This window comes from Saimiri boliviensis, chromosome 4 (genome assembly GCF_048565385.1).
Source record: "Saimiri boliviensis isolate mSaiBol1 chromosome 4, mSaiBol1.pri, whole genome shotgun sequence".
NCBI lineage: Eukaryota > Metazoa > Chordata > Mammalia > Primates > Cebidae > Saimiri > Saimiri boliviensis.
The window spans coordinates 37,639,339-37,658,778 of NC_133452.1; the positions used below are offsets into that span (position 1 = coordinate 37,639,339).

Consider the following 19,440-nt stretch of genomic DNA (forward strand, 5'->3'; position numbering starts at 1 on the left):
TAATCCCACCCCCTAAATGTACATAATTATTTCGTATGTTCTGTACCTTTATTTTCCATTGTTATAGTGACAACAGAGACTCCTGCTTCTGATAAAGGAGGAATACAGCCATATCCTAGATAAATCAGTACAAAGTTTTTCTTTCCTATCCAATACTTTTCCTCTGAGTTGTATTTTCTTCAGATTCTGAGGTACATCCTGGAATAGGCAATGTGTGTCTAAAGGTAACATAGTCATCTCCTTTGACTTAGCAACTCAGAATCAATCCCACAGGAATCCTGACATCTTTGCAAAAGGTATGTGCAAGACAGTGTGTAATTATCAAAAACACTGACATTTGGAAGCAACCTTGAATGTCCTACGATAGGTACAAGGCACATCTTCACTAAGTAGTCATAAAAATGATGAGATAAATTTATATGTGCTGATAGGGAAATATATTTTGTTTGATGACAAAAACAAGGAAAAAACTAGTCTATTAAATGCCAAAAGCAAATGTTACATGTAAATTTTTGGTGCCCCCAAAGAAGTAGCACTTGAATATAAATTTCCTCAGCAAAGCAGTTTACTTCTATAGAAGGGTATGGCTCACAGATGGAATAATGGCAAGTGCTCACCTGGACAAGGGAGAGGAAGGGGTTCTTATTCCTGACAGAGGTCACCCCTACTGCTGTGTCATTCCCCTATTGGCTAAGGTTAGACTGCACAGTCTAGGCTAATTCTGATTGGCTATTTTAAAGAGAGCAAGACTACAAGCCGGAGTAGCAGGGTGGGTAGCTTGGCTGGAAGGACGGTTATGGGACAGGTCAGAGCAGGTGACCAGATGTGACTCAGATCAGAGTAAGTAACCAGGGGTCAAAGCAGGTGACCAGAGCAGGTGACCAGGATGAGTCATGTTGGAGAAAGGGACTGGGGGAACAGATGTGAAATACTGATTAGAACTGGTAGAAAAGGTTGTTTACTGAAACTGAAAGAAAGTTAAACTTTAAAATGGAGAATTAAAAAATAAGAGAGCTGAGCATACTGACATACTAATTTTTTGAGGAGAAACTTAGAGTTACTATATCTAACACAAATTACTAAATATGTATTGTATGATTACTCACATATACAACACACACATGCATAATGAACCTATTTTATTATTGTTATTCTGGAACTTTTCTATGCATTTACGTATATATGTAACATAAAAATTGCATATATTATGAAATGAATACCAGAAGATAAAGCTAGTTAATCTTAGTACTAGAAAGGGTTGTTTTATATATATTATAGTCTTTTGATGAACCTGAGAATGGTTTTCTTTTATCCTCTAAGATTCACGAGGGCAGGGATTTTCATCTCTTTTTATTCACTGCTGATCCTTGCATCTGGAACATGGTGAGTTCTCAATCAAAATGTGTTGAATGAATGAGGAATCTTGTTCCTCCCACATTAGAAAAACTGTATATGCTAATAACTGATAGATTAGGCCTAAAATAAAGAGGAAAAAGAAATAGGACTCTAGCTGTAAAAGAATTTTATTTTAAAAATTCTATAAAAAGAAATACAACAGGGTCAGAATGGTGAAGAGATAGAGGGGCCATCCTGCAGGGTGAGGAGGAGGAGGAGGAGGTGGGGGGGGAAGCTGGGGGAGAGACTATTTAGAGGAGGAGAGCAGTATGCACCACCCTCCCTTCTGGGTCTAAGCTCCATTTTCCAAAGGGAAGGCATTCTATTAATAGGTTCTGAGTTCACATTCTTATAATACTAAGAATAGCAAAAAAAGAGGATGCCATAGTATTAGCAACTAGATTTAGAAAGATGACTCTGACATTGGAGAACAATTTTAATATTGGCAAAAACCACCCCTCCCAAAAACAAACCAAAAAATCCCTACAAAACAAAAACAAACAGTGGCCCTGAGAACCATGGTTTATATTTGTCTGTATATGACCATTGATTCCAGTTGTTAGTGATCACTTCCTTCTTCCTCTTTTAATGCTAGATAAGTATCTTTAGTTTTTGAGTAAAGGACCTACGCTTGAACTATAATTGAAGAATTTATGACTTAAATTGGTTTAATTAAAATATATGGAAAAGGGTAGATATAAATATGAATGAAACTCACCATAATGTATTTCTGTTTTATCTAATGGTTATTGATTTAAAGTTTAATCTATTATTTATGAACAGATCAATGCTCATCATTCATGAGGCACGAGGCTTCTTCACAGGTCACTTTATACTATGACTAATTAAGCTTACAGAGTAGAAATCCCTATTTGTGTGATTTCTTAGGGCTCTTTGGAGTTACTTAGTTAACAATTGTTTGTTTCAACTTTTTGAATCATGACTTTTTATTCCAGGTAAACTCAGAGGTACAGGGTCTATGTGACATCAAATAGTCTCACAAAGTGACAGAATATTAAAGAATAAAAAGCTTACACTTTATAAAGACTAGCTACACTTAGTTATATTTAGCTACTAAGATATACAAAAACTAAAGAAATAATATATTAGACATAGATTCTCTATGACTAAACAACATAGTATATGTTCCATTTGCCTGGGACAGTTGCTACCCATTGTCTTGGCACAATTCTTAAAAGAGTCCCCTTCAGAGTCTGTCCAAGCTTGAAAATAAGTTATATGGTTACCCCGTACTAAGGAAAAAAATGGTTGGTTTTATCCCAAGTTTCTGTCTTTTCTTCATTTTACTCAACTTCCATTTCATATCAAATTCTCAGAAGCCAGAATTCCCAGAGAATGATTGAAAGGATATCCGAACCTTGCCTAGGATGCTGAGGAACACACACTAATTTACACTACAAGGTCCCAGCTGTGATATGGCAAAAACTGTCAGAACTCTTTGAGGTTGCACTTCTGTAGAAGAGACAGTTGCTTGCGGTTCAGCTTTCATATTGAAAAAAGTCTCTTCCTCGCTCAAGTTCCCCCTCATTAGGACAAGCAGCGTTATAACAAGGAATCTGCTGTTTTGCTCCATGCAAATCTTAATAGATAAACTAAAATTCCAGTGCAATGCAGTAATTTTAGATTTTTCTTGAAATAGCTTTTAATGTCCAACAAAATTGACTCAATACTTTGATAAATGTAGAGTCTAAAAAACTTCAGTCCTATGTAGCTTTCAGCTTATTGCTCTCATATTTCTTATTCCATCATTGAATTAGCTCACTTATTTGATATTCTTAAGAACCTCTTCACATTCCCGGGCTTTTTTTTTCCTATTTCACAATCTCTTTTTAGTTCCAACCTGTTTTTTTTATGCTAAGTTAACTAAAACACTTCAATTAAGTTGGGGCATGTATTTAATTAAAGGCAAGAAGGAGGTTAACTGAATCAGAATGCCCCATAAACAACAGCATTGCATTTTTAGAGAATGGTGGTAGTAGTGATGGATAGCTTTTTGGGTTTTTAAGTTTTGCTTTGTTCTGTTTAAGCTATGGCTATTATCATGGCTCTCTGATACAGTGTACTGGAAGGCAACCTTTTCCTTTTTACAAGCATTCCATAAGTAGCTATTTTGTACTAATATTTAGACATTCTTTGTCTAAATGTTAGTATATGTATTATGAGTTAAAATGGCATTGATGTATTAATAACCTTGTACAATGTTTTATGTTGACATTTTAGATTTCAATCATAATTTGTTAAAAAAATTATTAACTCCTACTTTATTTCCCTTTCCAGATATGTTCTGCATTTATTTGATTATAAGTATCTTCATATATAATTCTAACTTCAAATGGACCAAATTCTGCCCTGTCCACATGCTTCCTGGCTATTGGAAGCATCTTACCTGGGCAACCTTTGTACGGCCAACTTTGATTATCTCACCTCTACAATGAGCCTGGCTCCTGGCCATCTGTGCCTGAGCTTCCCCTTCTGTGTGGCCGGCCCTTCTGTTCTCTCCCCTCATTGATCCTAAACTCATAGGTGAATATGTCAGTTTGATATCCTTTCTCAAAGCTACCATAATAAAGTATCCAAATATGACCCAGCTTGAGTAAGGACACTTTGTTTTAATGTGTTGTCTTCTCAGAAGAGCTTCCCATACTTCGTCATACTGGTTAATTACCCCTCAGAAGCCAGCCTAACAGGGAAGACAGCTTAGCAACAACGGCCATAGCCCTGCCCATAGGGAGCTGTTATATAGAAATGCCCTCTCAATGAAGATCTTGAGACGCAATTCCCAGGCTTCTGTCCTCATCTGGTCTTGCTAACTTCTTTTGTCTTCAGTTTGAAACTGGAATTTTAATCCCCAGCTATATTCTCAAATGCTACACAGGACTGACAATAAGTCTACAACCTGCCCCCAGTCATCTTCTCCTCAGACTCAAAACCTTACTGCCTTACCCACATTGGCCTGATATTACAGACCTCTGATTTCCATTTATATTCAAGACTCACACCAATGAAAAGAAGACTTACTGTTTCTAGAATCTTCCATCTGCTTCAATCTCTAGCATAATTTTCTCAAGCCATTTATGACTGCTGAAGCTCTTAAACTTGCTCTTTTTGTGCAGTCCTCTTCCATGGCAGCCACCAGTATTATCCTAATATATGGATATGGGAAAAAAGAAAAATTTAAAAATGCCCAGTTCTCATTTTTCTTTTCTCTGCCCAGTAATCTCTGGTGGCCCCCACAAATGATAAGCAAATTGATTGCTTTAGTAGACAAGATTCCTTAAAATCTTACTCCGAACAAAATTTCAATTGCATTTGATAACTATCCCAATGTGTCCATGCATCCTAAATCCTAACTAAGCAGGACAACTAAAATGACTCCCCCAACTTAGGTTTCAATATCTTCATGCCATTACCTTTCTCTTTCATTGGTCTGGAAATGCTTTCTTCTCATGTTTTATCTCGCAAAGTCTATTCACTCTGTACAGACCCATTGAATTATCATCTGCATTAGAAAGCCTTCCCCAGTCCATCTAGAAGGTAAAACTGTTTACACGTTACTTACTACAGCACATTGTTAGTGTCCTTATGATTTCTCAAGTCTTTGTTACTGGAGAGGAAATATCATGACTACAAGAGGCATCTCTACCTGTTGAAATAAAAAGTTGGCTGGGGATAAATAAAAGTATTATCAGACTGATTATAAGGATTTAAAATGTGCAAACAACTCCTCTAAAATCTTTTATTTTGCTTTCATTATTTTTGTGAATTTGTTAGGAAGATAATCATTTTCCTAATTTATGTTTCCACATAAAGGTATTCCTTAAAAATAAAGAACCTTTTGGCTGCAGTGAACCTAACTATTGGCTTAGCTTCTATACCCCCCAACCAGGTTCTTAGGGAAGTTCCAGGTTACTCAGTAAAGATGGTTACCACTTTATCAGATCTAATTGAGTGTATTCCATTTTCTCAATATATTCATTAGCCGGCCAGGCAAGGTGGCTCATGCCTATAATCCTAGCACTTTGGGAGGTCAAGTCAGGTGGATCACTTGAGGTAAGGAGTTTGAGGCCAGCCTGGCCAACATAGTGAAACCCCATATTTACAAAAAAAAAATAATAATAAATAAGCAAAAATTAGCTGGGTGTGGTGGCATACATCTATAATCCCAGCTACTTGGGAGGCAGAGGCATGATTATCACTTGAACCTGGAAGGCAGAGGTTGCAGTGAGCCAAGATTGTCCCACTGCACTCCAACCTGAGCAACAGAGTGAGAATCTGTCTTAAAAATATATAAATGTGTGTGTGTGTGTATATATATATATATATATATATATATATATATATTCTCACATTTAGAGATACCCTTACAAAATAATAACTTGTGTTCTGAATTTAGCACACTTACATACCTGAGGAGAGCATAAACTAATCAATGGGTTATCAATACGAGAACTAATAGTACTGATTGAAGGGTTATTAATAGAGAACTTTCTGGAATTAAAAAAAAATGTGTTCTGAGAATGAAAGTGTACAAAAAGTAAAATGTGTGGTCAATAGAAATAAATTCACATTTGGATACATTGCAAGGGAACTAAATACACTGCATCAGAGATAAATATTACATATATATTCATTAACCTTAAGTCAGAATAATTCTGAGCTCAAAAAACAGACACACAGTTAGTAAAACATAAAGAAGTAATTTGCTTTTACGGAGGGAGTTGTCCATGCCCATAAGGCAACTTGGAAATCACTTTGTACTTGTTCTACCTAAATTCCATCATGAGAGTGGTCACTTTCTCAACTGCACAATTCACTCTGCCAGGTTTAACACCAGCAAATGACTAACTGGAAGTTTGATCATTAAGTTAGTCACATAGCTTCCAAGGGACTATGACAGGAAGTCTCCATGTAAACATGAGAGGCAACCATGTGCCTTTTCCATGCAAAATTGGACTTCATTTCTTAGGGGATGAAAAATAACAGTAATTACTATTCATAGCTTCCACTGCACCTCCCAACATCACCCTGCTGTTTTCTTCAGAGGCTTGGCATTTTCAAATGAACAGTTTTCTACCTATAACAATGTAATCTTGATTTCTCTCCATGATCTCAAAATTGTTTATTTATATATTTAATCTGTTGGGGTTTTTTTTCCTGAGTTGAGATCTTGAGTCTGATATAAGTTAATAAATACAATTAATTGTACCCCAGAATACTATCACTTCGTTATAGGAATAATAAAACATAAGTAGCAAAATCTGAAAAGCTTATTTTGTATGCCATCATCTTAACTAGGTATACAAATTTGTATGTAATATCAAACATATTATTGGGAGGGAGAGATTTAAAAATCAGGTATTGTATTACTTAACTACTGTTGTATACGAAAACACTCCAAAACTCAGTGGCTTAACACAACAATAAATTATTCTTTTTCATAATTCTGAGTGTTGGCTTAGTTCTGCTTCTATTTCCTGTGGCTGCATTCTACTAGAGGGTTGGCTGGGGTCATGTTAGGAAGGCTAGACAATGCGTCCTTGTAAGACGGTGATCTCAGGGTTCCAACATGGCTGTCCCCAGTGCACAAGCATATATTCAGCTTCTGCTTATGTCACATTTGCTGATATCCTATTGGACAAAGCAAATCACATGACCAAGCCTAGCGTGAGAATGGAAAGGACTACATAAGAGCTTAGACAGTGAGAGGCATCGTGTATCAGGACCGTTATTGCAACAACCTACAAAAATAGGGCAGTATGAGAGCATTTTTTAGTTTAATTTAGTTTTGTTTTGTCTTATTTAAAGACAGGTCTTGCTCTGTTACCCAGGCTGAAGTACTGTGGAATGATCAGAGCTCACTGCAGCGTCAAACTCCTGGGATCAAGCAATCTTTCTGTCTCTGCCCCACAAGTAGCTGGGGCTGCAAGCATTTGCTACCATGTGCCACCAAAATTAGCTACTGGCTAATTTAAAAAATTTTTTTTTAGTAAAAACAGGATCTTGCTATTTTTCCCAGGTTGGTCTTGAACTCTTGGCTTCCAGTGATCTTCCAGACTCAGCCTCACAAAGTGCTAGGATTACAGGCAGGAGCCACCATGCCAGGCCAAGAGCATATTTTATTCTCACATTTGTAAATATACCTAAAGAATAATAACTTGCTTTCTAAATTTAGCACACTTACACACCTGGGAAGAGCATAAACTAATCAATGGATTGCCAGTATGAAAACTAGTATTACTGATTAAAGGATTATTAATAGAGAACTTTCTAGAATTAAAAAAAGACATGAATTCTGAGATTGAAAGTATACAAAAAGTACAATGCAATGTATGGTCAATAGAAATACATTCACATTTAAGTACATTGCAAGGAAACTACATACAGTGAATAGAAAATATATATTTTTAAAAAAGACTAATTATAAATGAAAAACATTCATAAGACAAAACAACTCTTATCAGTAACAATAGATTATAGAACCAAGTGGAGTGATATCTTCCAGTTCCAGGGTTAAATAGCTTTCCATTGGAATTCTACACTTAATTAAATTATTACTTTAGAATAAGAACAAATCTTTAAAAGTTTAGATGATAAAAGCTAAGAGTATTTTCTACTTTAAAAATGATAGATAAAATTCCATATTATAGTTAATAAAAATGATATGAAATTGGGATTGTGTGAATAGTCGAAGCATATTATGCATTTTGAAGTATAGATAGATATTTTGAATAACTTTAAACTTTGTTAGAAAAAAATGTATATTTAAGTAAGTAAAATGTAGTGGGTGTTCACTAAATGAAAAGAAATACAATCAATACTTCTAAATCAGCAAAGTAAATGAAGGCAAATTTTGACAGTGGTGGTCTTTATTTCCTTTGCTGATTTGGAAGGGTGAGAGGGTGTTGATGAGGTGCTGAGAGGGTGTTGTAGTCAGGATAGTTTAGATTGTGATGATAAACAAACAACCCCACAATATTGCTGGCTTAAAATAGTGAAGTCTGTTACGAAAGGCAACTGTTCTTAATGCAATGGCTTGACATTTCACCTCCACATTAACATGTCTTTCAAGACCATAGTAGCAAAGGAGGAAAGCTTTGGAGACTCTTGCATATTAGTATTGGCAATTCTACATGGAAGTTACCATTGTAACTTCCGTAGTATTTTATTAGATACAGCCATTTATCAAGCTAGACCCAAGCCCAAGGAGAAGAGAAATGCAATCCCATCTATACTAAAAGAAAAAGAATCAAAACTATTGGTGAGTAGCACTAATGTGTATCACAGAGGGAAATGCTTATGTATGGGAGTTATTCATGTAATTATTTTTTTCCTTTAAAAATTGAAGCAGGCTGGGCACAGTGGCTCAAGCCTATAGTCCCAGCACTTCGGGAGGCCAAGGTGGGTGGATCATGAGGACAGAAGATCGAGACCATCCCGGCCAACATGGTGAAACCCCGTCTCTACTAAAAATACAAAAAAAAAAAAAAATTAGCTGGGCATGGTGGCATGAGCCTATAGTCCCAGCTACCTTGGAGGCTGAGGGAGAATTGCTTGAACCTGGTAGGCAGAGGTTGCAGTAGGCTGAGATCACGCCACTGCACTCCAGCCTGGCAGCTGGTGACAGAGCAAGGCTATGCCAAAAAAAAAAAAAAAAAAAAAGTTGAAGCAAATATTCTTAAAAGTTAGTGTTTGTTTAAACATGAACAACACATGAATGACTGTTACATTATTTTTGGCACGTCTCTATATCATTTTATATAATATTAAAAGTCAAATGTCCTTAGTTATGAAAACCAGAATTTTCTATTTTAGCTTTATTACTTATTATTCTGTGTTTGTGGCCATACATAAGCAATGCTGTCCTAATAATTAATCTTATAGCATTGACTAATTAGCATTTTACCTTAGTCTTTTACCTATTCCTTGCTGATGGAGCACATTAAAGCATCGGCTATAGAAGAGTTGTTCTTACCTTAGCAATTCTATAAGAGATGTTTAATTTTAAAGCTTCTTTCCAAAAATACAGGAGAAAATAAAACAATCAAAAACCCCTTATAAATCCAGGTAATTATAAAATTATTTGAATAACACTGAAAAAAACATTTGTTTTAGAGTTCCATCAGTTACGGTAATAACAAAAGAGTGAATCCCCTAACCTTCTATAGCCACCTACTCCTATTGCTGAACCTGCTTCCCAAAAGATATAGGTAAAAAGAATAGCATAACATAATGCAAAGTATTATCAGTAGTGACCTCTGCTCCAAATCCCTGTCTAATTAATCTTTATCATGATGAAATAGACTGAAATATTTGTGAGTTTTGAGAGCTAATTTTGCTCTGTCTTCCTGACATTTATAACAAAATCTCTTTCTTTATTGTGAGTCTGGTGTAAAATTTACTGTCTTTCCCAAAAGCTGGAACTTAAGATTCAAAATATATTTTTTTCTTGATATCTTTGGTTTTAGTAGTTTGACGATAATGTTGCTAGGTTTTCAATCTATTTATTTTGTATGGGGTTTGCTAAGGTTCTTGGATATGTAATTTGACAGTTTTCATCATATTTATTAACTTTTCAACTATTAATTTCTCAATTTTGTTTCGCCCCACTCTTTCATCTCCCTCCAATGGATGTTTAATAGAGTATTAAGTCTACCCAGGGAATTTTTTATTGTGCTTTTTAATTCTAGAATTTTCATCTGTTTCTTTTTTATAGATCTCAATTCTGTGCTTAGATACCCTATTAGTGCACTCATTAAGATCATCTTTAAGTCTTTAAACATTATCTATAATAGTTTTTTAATATTTTTATATGTGTTTAGAATGATATCTAACTTATCTTTGTTTTAATCAAATGCATTTTCCTGTTTATGTGTCACTTTTTTTGTTTCTTTGGAAGTCAAGTAATTTTATAATATGGTGGAGTTGAAATTATAACTTGCAGAAGGCTGGAGTATGTTGCATTTCTTTAAAGGAGATTGCCTTTTATTCTGGCAGGCAATTAAATTCCTAGAAGGACTTTTTGCTCTTCTTAGGTTTGGTTTTAGTCTTTGTAATCACAGGTCTACTTTGGTTTGATCCTTAGCCTTAGAATGAGACCCTTACCACAACTTGTGGTCCTTACTCAAAAGGTGTGGCTTTTCTAATATCTCAGTTACATTCTCAAGGCAGTAAGGACTCTCTATTCTGGCTGAACTGGAGCTTCAGTGTTTCCCAGCACAAAGTAATCTCTGGTATCTCCATTTGACTCTCAATCTCTTAGCAGCTACTCTACCAGGGCTTGCACACACAGCCCAGCCCTTGGTTAAGAATCCAGAATGAACCTCCATGCATATTTCTGTCCTCTTCACTCCCCATCTCTCACACACAAGGCTCAGTTCTCTTCTGGTTTCCTGCTCTGCAAATTTAGCCATGTCAAGAGTCCAGAACTCTGATTTCTGCCTCTTCAATTTAGTTAGACTGCCACTCTACTTGGACTGTGCCTCTTGTGCCACCATAGGAAGAATATCCCCAGGCCAAAAAATAGGGTGAATGTCAGAGCTCACCTCATGTGCTTTTCTTCTTTTAATTATCATCAGGATCCTGTGTTGCTTGAAATGCATAAGATCAGTTGTCATATCCATTATCCGGTTTTAAAGTTCCTTATGGTAGGAAAGCAAATCTAGTAACAGGTACTTCATCATGGCCAGTAAGAGTCTTCCGAGCCCTTTTCCTACTCCACTGCTAGCATAAGACCGAAGATAGTCCATGGCTTATTTTTCTTCAGGTCTATATTTTCTTTGCATGGCTGTATTTTAACCTTGCTTTGTCTTTCTGATTTTACCACTCTCTGTAGGAGGTAAAAGAAAGTAAAATACAATAAACTCTCTGAGTCCTGCTATTTAATGATGGAGTCTCTTAACCTGATAGAGAAACATGAACATTTTTGGGGACAAAATATGCTACATTTTTCTACAGCTATAACCTCTTGATATTTTGTGCAGTGGATTTTTTTAGTGGATAATTAAAGCTTGGCTACTTTATAATCAAAGTACTCAAGTACTTTGTTACCCAAAGTAACCAAGTCATATTTACATAGATATTTGCTATATGGAAAGCCCCTTAGTCATTTTAGACTGCCATAGAATAGGTGGCTTAAAAAACAGAAATTAATTTTCTTACAGTTATAGCGACTATATAGTCCAAGATCAAGGTCTGGCAGGTACTATTTCAGGTGAGAGCTATTTCTATCTTGTAAACTGTAGACTTAACTTTATGTCCTCACATACAAGAAGAGAGAGAAAGAGAGAGAATGCAAGCACACAAGCATAAGCTCCCAGCATCTCTTCTTACAAGGGTATTAATCCCATTGTGGGGGCCCCATCATCATGACTTCATCTAAACCTAATTATTTATTAAAAGCTCCATCTCCAAATGCTATCACACTGCAGGAGGGGGCGGGTAGGGCTTCAACATATGGATTTGGGAGGCACACACAGTTCAGCCCGTATCAAGTCTTTACACTGGCACATCCTCAACATTTTCTTCTGTAATATATAACATAAAGGAGAAAAGGTTTATAGGAAGATCTCTCCAGTGATAAAGGTATGTTTGTACTCTTTCCAGTTTCATTAGTTTCAGATCCAAAAATAGCTCCTCCTTAAATAATATTCACCTACAATGGGAAAAACTAGGCTCAAACATGAAAAAATACCATATTTTTAAAGGCTTGAGGGAAATGTGGCAAGAGTCCCATAAGAAAAAAAATTCTACAGAAATGTCTACAAAGGCTAGGCATGTGTTTTTGAGGTCTTGTATCCTGTGGGTACAAGAGGAAAGTTTCTTGTAAAAGCATGATATACAAAATTTGTAAAAGAGGAAAATTTCTCTAACCTCCTTAGTCAGGCATTTATAGAGCATCTCATCCATACATTTGGATGTTGATGAGACCCACCTGCTAGCAGCAGGAGTCTAAACAGGATGGCCAGAAATCCCAAGAAAATAATCAAGATGGAAAAAAAATATGCCATCATCATCTTCTGAATAAGAAACTGGCTCACAGTCACATATAAAGCCATAGACTAAATAGAAATTTCCCGTCCTAAAAATGAAATGTGTGCAGAAATTTTGGTTAGTGATATTCAGTACTACATCCACATTATATTATCATTATTTGCAAAACTACTCTTAGTTTTCTTTGCAGAAACATGCTTCCTTCTTTACAATATTGCTGCTGGGTGAAGAGGAAAATCTTCAGACAGGCAATGTGACACCTGACAACATTATACATGACATTAGTACTAGAAAAACTATCTTCTTGGCTCAGTAATAAGACACTCATTTGGCAAAAAGAATCAGTAATTTTCTGACTCAATTTTTACTTTAGCAGGAGAAATTTTATAACACTCTTAGCAGAGTGATGTCTAGGATGTAAGAAAAATATAGATGTTTGGAGAAAATTTAGTTACTTTGTGTGTGCTTCTGTGTGTTTCTTTAGTTTGGGTTTCTGTATATGTAGAAAAGAGGAAGATACAGTATTATAAATCGAGCCTACTGACACTCTTATTTCTATTGGTGATTATCTATATTTATACTCTCACATTCTCTTGTAAATAAGGGCAAAAAGAGGGCTGAATAAACTTTATGCCCACAAACAAAAATATATACTAGCAATTGGCCCAGGCAGTAATAATTGAATCCAAAAATGTAAGATAAATTTTGAGTATATGTCTAAATAAGTCATTATTGTGTTAAATTAAAATATTGCAAGGTAAAGAGTGTCTTTTTATTATTGTGCTATTTAGTAGTGATGTGTTGATCTAGACTCTGACTTAAGTTCTGGGTGACCAGGGATAAATAATGTATCCCTCTCTTCTCTGTTTCTGTATCTGTAAAATGGGAAGGAGAATGATGGAAACATGACAAGAAATTGCAGAATGTCAGAACAATTGGGCTGACATTGAAACAGCCTCACTCTTGAGTTAGAACACCTGTGTAAGTGCAACTGAACATAACACACAATTTCTGTATATTCACAGAGTTGTGCAGCTATCATCAGCTAGAAAGGTGGATCAAAGCTGATGTTAGGAAACAATTATGGAGGAGAGATGTTCAAAGCTCTATTCCAGAAAGTATACCATATATATTTTCTTCATGAGATAAATCTTTTCTTATATCACACTGACAATTATCAGAGTACTTTGTATAATATATTATTATATTTTTACTTTAGTATTTCACTTTATTCATTTTAATATCAATTGGCTGCTGCTGCTTTTCTAAGAAACAATGTTTAAATGGGAGGCTGGTGTGTGTGTGTGTTCTATCGTATATATGTATGCTATCATATATGTTTAATTGAGATTTAATTCACATAGCATAAAACTCATTTAAAGTGTACAATTCAATGGCTTTTAATATATTCACAGAGTTGGACAGCTGTCATCATAACCAAGTATAAAACATTTTCCCCTGTGATTTAAATTATACATGCTTCTTTTTTTTGAGATGGAGTTTCATTCTTGTTGCCCAGGCTGGAGTGTAATGGCACAATCTCGGCTCACTGCAACCTCTGCCCCCAAGTTCAAGCAATTCTCCTGTCTCAGCTTCCTAAGTTGCTGGGATTACAGGCTCCTGCCACGATGCCCGGCTAATTTTTGTATGTTTTAGTAGAGACGAGGTTTTACTATGTTGGCCAGGCTGGTCCTGAACTTCTGACCTCAGGTGATCCACCGCCTTGGTCTCCCAAATTGCTGGGATTTTAGACGTGAGCCACTGCGCCTGGCCTACATGTGCCTTTTAAAAAGGCAATGCCAGATCTTCAGATGAAGGAATCTATAAGAGAACCATAGAATTTCAGAGCTAAAAAGGATATGTAGACTGTGTATTCCAGTAATATTGCTTACATAAATTTCACAGCCAGGAAATGACAGATTCCTGGCTCAGAGTCCTTAGCCTAGTACTTCTTCTATCACCAAAGATAATAGTCTTTCACATGAATCACTGATGTTTGCCAGCTAATGACAGACTATTTGGTTCTGAGCTCCCTTCATAAAGAATATAGCATAGTTTGTCTTCCAAGATTTATCACTAAAATGAAAGAAAGCCTAATCAAACAAAACCTGATATGCTTAGCATATGTCCAGCAGAATGATAAAGTTATCTACCAAGTGTTTCTGCAGTACAGTGGAATGTATTACTTCCATTTCATGTATTAGAGCCTAGTGGTCAGAAGCATATATTATGGAGTTATAAATATCTAATGCTACTTATTAGTTGTATGATCTTTTTAAGCCTCAACTTCCACATTTAACATGGAAATAATAGTAATAATAATAATAATAATAATAATAATAATAATAGTAGTAGTAGTAGTAATATTCCTCTTAAAGGTTGACAAGATCAAGTTAGATAATCAGTATGCATACTGAGGTTAGCGCCTGGCTACTAGTGTAATACATGTTCCTTTAGTTTACTTTCCTTTTTATTTTTTCTTTTGATTGTTTTTAAGAGATGAGGCCTCACTCTCTCACTCAAGTTGAAGTGCAGTGGGGTAATCATGACTCAATGCAGCCTTGAACACCTAAACTCAAGGGATCCTCTTGCCTTAGCCTCTCAAGTATCTGGAACTACAGCCATGCAGCACCATATCTGGCTAGTTTTTTTAACTTTTGGTAGAGATGGGAGTCTCACTATCAAGACTAAGCTGCCCAGGCTAGTCTCGAACTCCTGGGTTCAAGTGATTCTCCCACCTCTGCCTCTCAAAGCACTGGGATTGCAAGTATGAGCCATCATAACTTTCTGATATATATTTATCTGTTTGTATGTTTTAACACTATCAATTAGAACAAACTTCCTTGAGTTAATGTTTAAAGTCATTATTGTATCTTTAATTGCTGCAGTATTTTAAAGTTTACCAAAGGAGGTTTACATATATTATTTTATCTGAATCACTCAAAAATCTGTTAAGATAAAACCCAGGATAACTAAAGAGTTGATCTAGCTTTTCCTTTCTCCTTCATTCTGAACTTGTTTGTTATATCAAGTTACCAAAAAGGAGAGTTTAGGAAAAATAGTCAGACCAAAGACCCAAATTCATAACGCAGACTGATATTGATTTAATAATTATTTTCTAATGTAGGTCTGATGGCTTAGCAGTGTGAATTAGAAGAAAAGTTTCTCTCTGGCATGCCCTGGCATGAAGAAGAGATGTGAACACTAGAAAGCACCATCCTCCATACTGAAGTTCTGGGATGTTGAGAGCCATGTGGACATGGCTTTGTTTCTAGAGGAAAGCTCAAAATATCAACTTAAACAAATACTTTTACAGAAAAGAAGTGTATTTCTCATATACAATTTCAGCTAGAAAGACATATTCCAGACTTAAAAAAAGTTCTCTATTAAACAGGCCAATTCTCATAGTATTAAAAGCCTATGTAATTCAAAGAGGACATCTCGATGCTAGACAAATAAGTAATACAAGGGAAAGACTGCCACCAGCCATCAATCATCTTTCTTTACTACCTAAACTTGCACCTTTGTCTATTTTGCATGGCTCCAGCACCACTCTCTCTTTAATTTGAATGGTTATTTTTATCCCTAAAAATGCTCAGTTACTTTATTCTTCCTGTGGTGTCCCAAACAGATGAGCCTGAGTACCTGCACTGCCAAGACACTGCGGCTTATCTGTGGCTTCTGCACAGCTACAGGGGCCACAGAATTGGGAGGTCTAGGGAATGCCAATGGATTGGACACATTGCAGCACCACCACGTGGCATGCTTTCCACTTGTAATTCTGCCGCTGATTTGCCTTTCCCAATAAACAGAGACAGGAAGCTATGAGACAGGAAGCTATGAGAAGTGATTTCAATTCTGTTATAATTGGCTAGTATGGGGCAAGGTATTTTAGTTTCTGTCTTGTTCTTTTCCTTTGCTAAAGAAGAGCTTGGACTGAGGATTTTTAGTTTCCTACCCAGGTCAAGCATTCTATGATTTTGTGTCATTTATCATGAGTTATCCAATAACTTACAATGTTTTCTTGTTCTTGAGGTTTCACGGTTTTCCTGTTGGTTTCTTTTTGTCCTCACAATCCTAAGGAACACAGTATTAGGTAGAAGCTTCCCTCATGTCTTCAAACCACAAGCCAGTCTGTGTGCACTCACAAAGGGCATAGACCCTATTGCACTGCAATCATGTCTTCTAAAGTCAGAGTGAAAGCTAGAAGACAATTGGCCAAGAGATATTGCCTGGGAAAATTCACAGAGTCCTCTCACATACTTTTACATTATCCTCCAAAGTGCCTGAAGTTCTATGTATTCTTATAGCACTGAAATAACCCCAGCATACTTCTCAAACAGTTCAACAAAGAGTCTCTTTTTCACTTCACCATGTATGGTTTCAATCCGATGGATTCCATTTTCACATCACATGCTGTTCCTGCACTGGGTTCTCACAGGCCTGACATATAGGCACATCTCCCACAAAAGGGTAAGGGATGCTTGCTGGGAAGAGGGACATAGAAATTCCACCCAATTATTTGAAGGTTTTATTCTTAACACAGCACTGAATAGTTTAATATCACTTCTTTCCTGTTATAAATAGGTTCTGACGCCTATCACTGTAGCTCACTGGGAAAGAATGCAAACAGTCCCAGGAATGAAATACTCAGGAAAGCTGCTCTGCTTGGTAAGAGCTATTTTATTTTAAATGACAACATTTTCCTCTCAGACACAGAGAAAGCCATACATGTTTAGCCTGTGAGTTTCTCCTCTTTAGGAATGATATGATGTTTCATGTGCGAAAAAGGCAAAAGAAACAAAGAAGGAGGAAGTGACATCAGTAATAAAAATGTGCTAAATAATTCCTTTCTTTCATTGTGCTAAATAACGAAGAAAGAAGCATTCATTATTTTGACCAAATTTGTGTGTTCTTTCTGCGTTCTCCCAGAACAAATATCATCCATGTGAAGGTCTGTTTACAAGGACACCTAGAAAAGGCCAACAACATGAAGCAAGTGGAAGCACATTATCAAAGGCATGAATTTGAATCCATAGCATTGATTAAAAAATCTCAGGAACCGGGTCAGGTGTGGTGGCTCACACCTGTAATCCCAAACCTTTGGGAGGTCAAACGGGTGGATCACCTGAGGTAAGGCATTCTAGATCAGCCTGGCCAACATGGTAAAACCCATCTCTACTAAAAATTAAAAAATTAGCCCAGCATGGTGGCTCACATCTGTAGTCCCAGCTACACAGGAGGCTGAGGCATGAGAATCATTTGAACCTGGGAGACAAGGTTTCAGTGAGCCGAGATCATGCCACTGCACTCCAGCCTAGGCAACAGAGTGAGACTCGGTCTCAAAAGAAAAAAGAAAATAAAAATCCCAGGGACATAGTTTTAGAAAATAGACTTGTTCTTTTTCTCCCAAACACAAAAATGTAGATGTGAGAAATGATCTGTTTTGTTACCTAAACAGATATTTTTGTTGAATGGGTATCAACCAACGTAGCATATGAGAAACAAATACAGGATGACAGCTACAGTCGTAAAATTTCCTGGTTTAATTATCAGTAAGCGATCATATATTTGTAGAGGGGATAATGAGTAATGAGGTTTTGATTTCTGAGTGTAGAAATATTTCTTATTCCTGCTATAAGATAAGGAGAAGGCACCTGATGAAATTTTATGTTTCTTGATTGTGGTAACAAAATATGATTCTAAAGGGTTTCTATGTCTTTTAAACTGAGATAAAACTTACCTTACACCAAGATTGCCATATCTCAAACTCAGCTGTGCGTGACAGTAGTCTCCAGTTTTTGCATGGGTATGATTATTTTCTTGACCTGAGTCCCTAGTTCTGCAATTAGGAGGTTGTAAACTGTGTGCATTTCTGAATGTATATCATTTTAGTAATTCTGGATCTTTTGAAGAGGGTTAGAATAAAGAAACTATTCAGAGTTGACTGTTCAGAGCTGATGATATATAGAGATATCTAAACACACAAAAACAATGTTAAGTGATGTTTGATTTTGAACAATATAATAAAGGTTTTGAATTCTAGCCTGGCCCATACTTATAGTACAAATCAGATTCTAATGATACCCCCCACAGTAGCTTATGCCTATAATCTGTAACAAATGACATTTTTCTTGAAATCATAAACAGGACATTATTTGAACACTTGTCCTAAGAATGCTTCAGTTGACTCTTGGTCTAAGAAATATAAAGCTATCCAAAATCAAGGAAACTTAAGTGGAGTAGTAGTATTGGGGTCATAAAACATTACAAAAAACAATATACTGAGTTTGTTTTACTAGTTCAATTTGACTATGTCAATCAAACCCTAATGACTTGCATATACAAAGGTTTCATTCAAGGCACTTGAAATTCTTACTTAAAGTTCATAGAGTATCTAAACAAAGTTGTTTTTAAATTGAATCTCCTAAACTGCTTTTACTTTCCTCCCTCCTTTCAATGAGAGCATCCGTGTTATTAATCATTATCAGCCTCACCAAGGTCTAGCAGATATACAAAGTGGCTATGAAGATGTTTATAAAGTTGACTCTGCTCCTATAGCAAACATATACACGTGACTGTTTTCCCCTAATCTCAATATATTCTTCAAATAATTTCTACTGAGGTGGACTCATTTCTGTTTCATGGCATTTGGGGTGTTTCTCATGACCCTCATCAATCCAGCCCTAAGAGGCCATCTTTCTCCCTGACAATTAATTACTCAATAAGTCTGTGTCATTTGCAACCAAAATACCGAAATAAAATAAACATTTTGAGAATTATATACAGTGTGGTTAATCACTGTACTCAAGACAATAACTCATGTACCTATGAAGTCTAAATCTAAAGAATAGGAATTCTTTTTAAAAAGCCATCTTGACCCACATGTCTTTAAAAAGTACAGTGGAAATTCAAAGAGCAGAATAGAAAGCAGAAAATGTGCAGGCACAGTTTCAAGGTGGCCTGGATCCATATTTGAGGTCAGTCTACCTTTACAATTTCCTTATATGAAAAAAAGAAAGAGAGATCTTTAGT

General features: G+C 36.1%; 1 long non-coding RNA gene across 1 annotated transcript in view; it reads right to left on the bottom strand.

Annotated features, from left to right (window-relative positions):
• The window catches only part of LOC141584263 (uncharacterized), a 161,486-nt gene that overhangs the window by 26,523 nt on the left and 115,523 nt on the right, over positions 1-19,440 (bottom strand). Inside the window, exons 3-5 of the long non-coding RNA XR_012517184.1 lie at positions 10,959-11,242; positions 4,976-5,079; positions 4,435-4,559 (exon numbers count right to left, since the gene is read on the bottom strand). This is a non-coding gene — a long non-coding RNA (uncharacterized LOC141584263). The remainder of the gene's footprint in view (positions 1-4,434; positions 4,560-4,975; positions 5,080-10,958; positions 11,243-19,440) is intronic.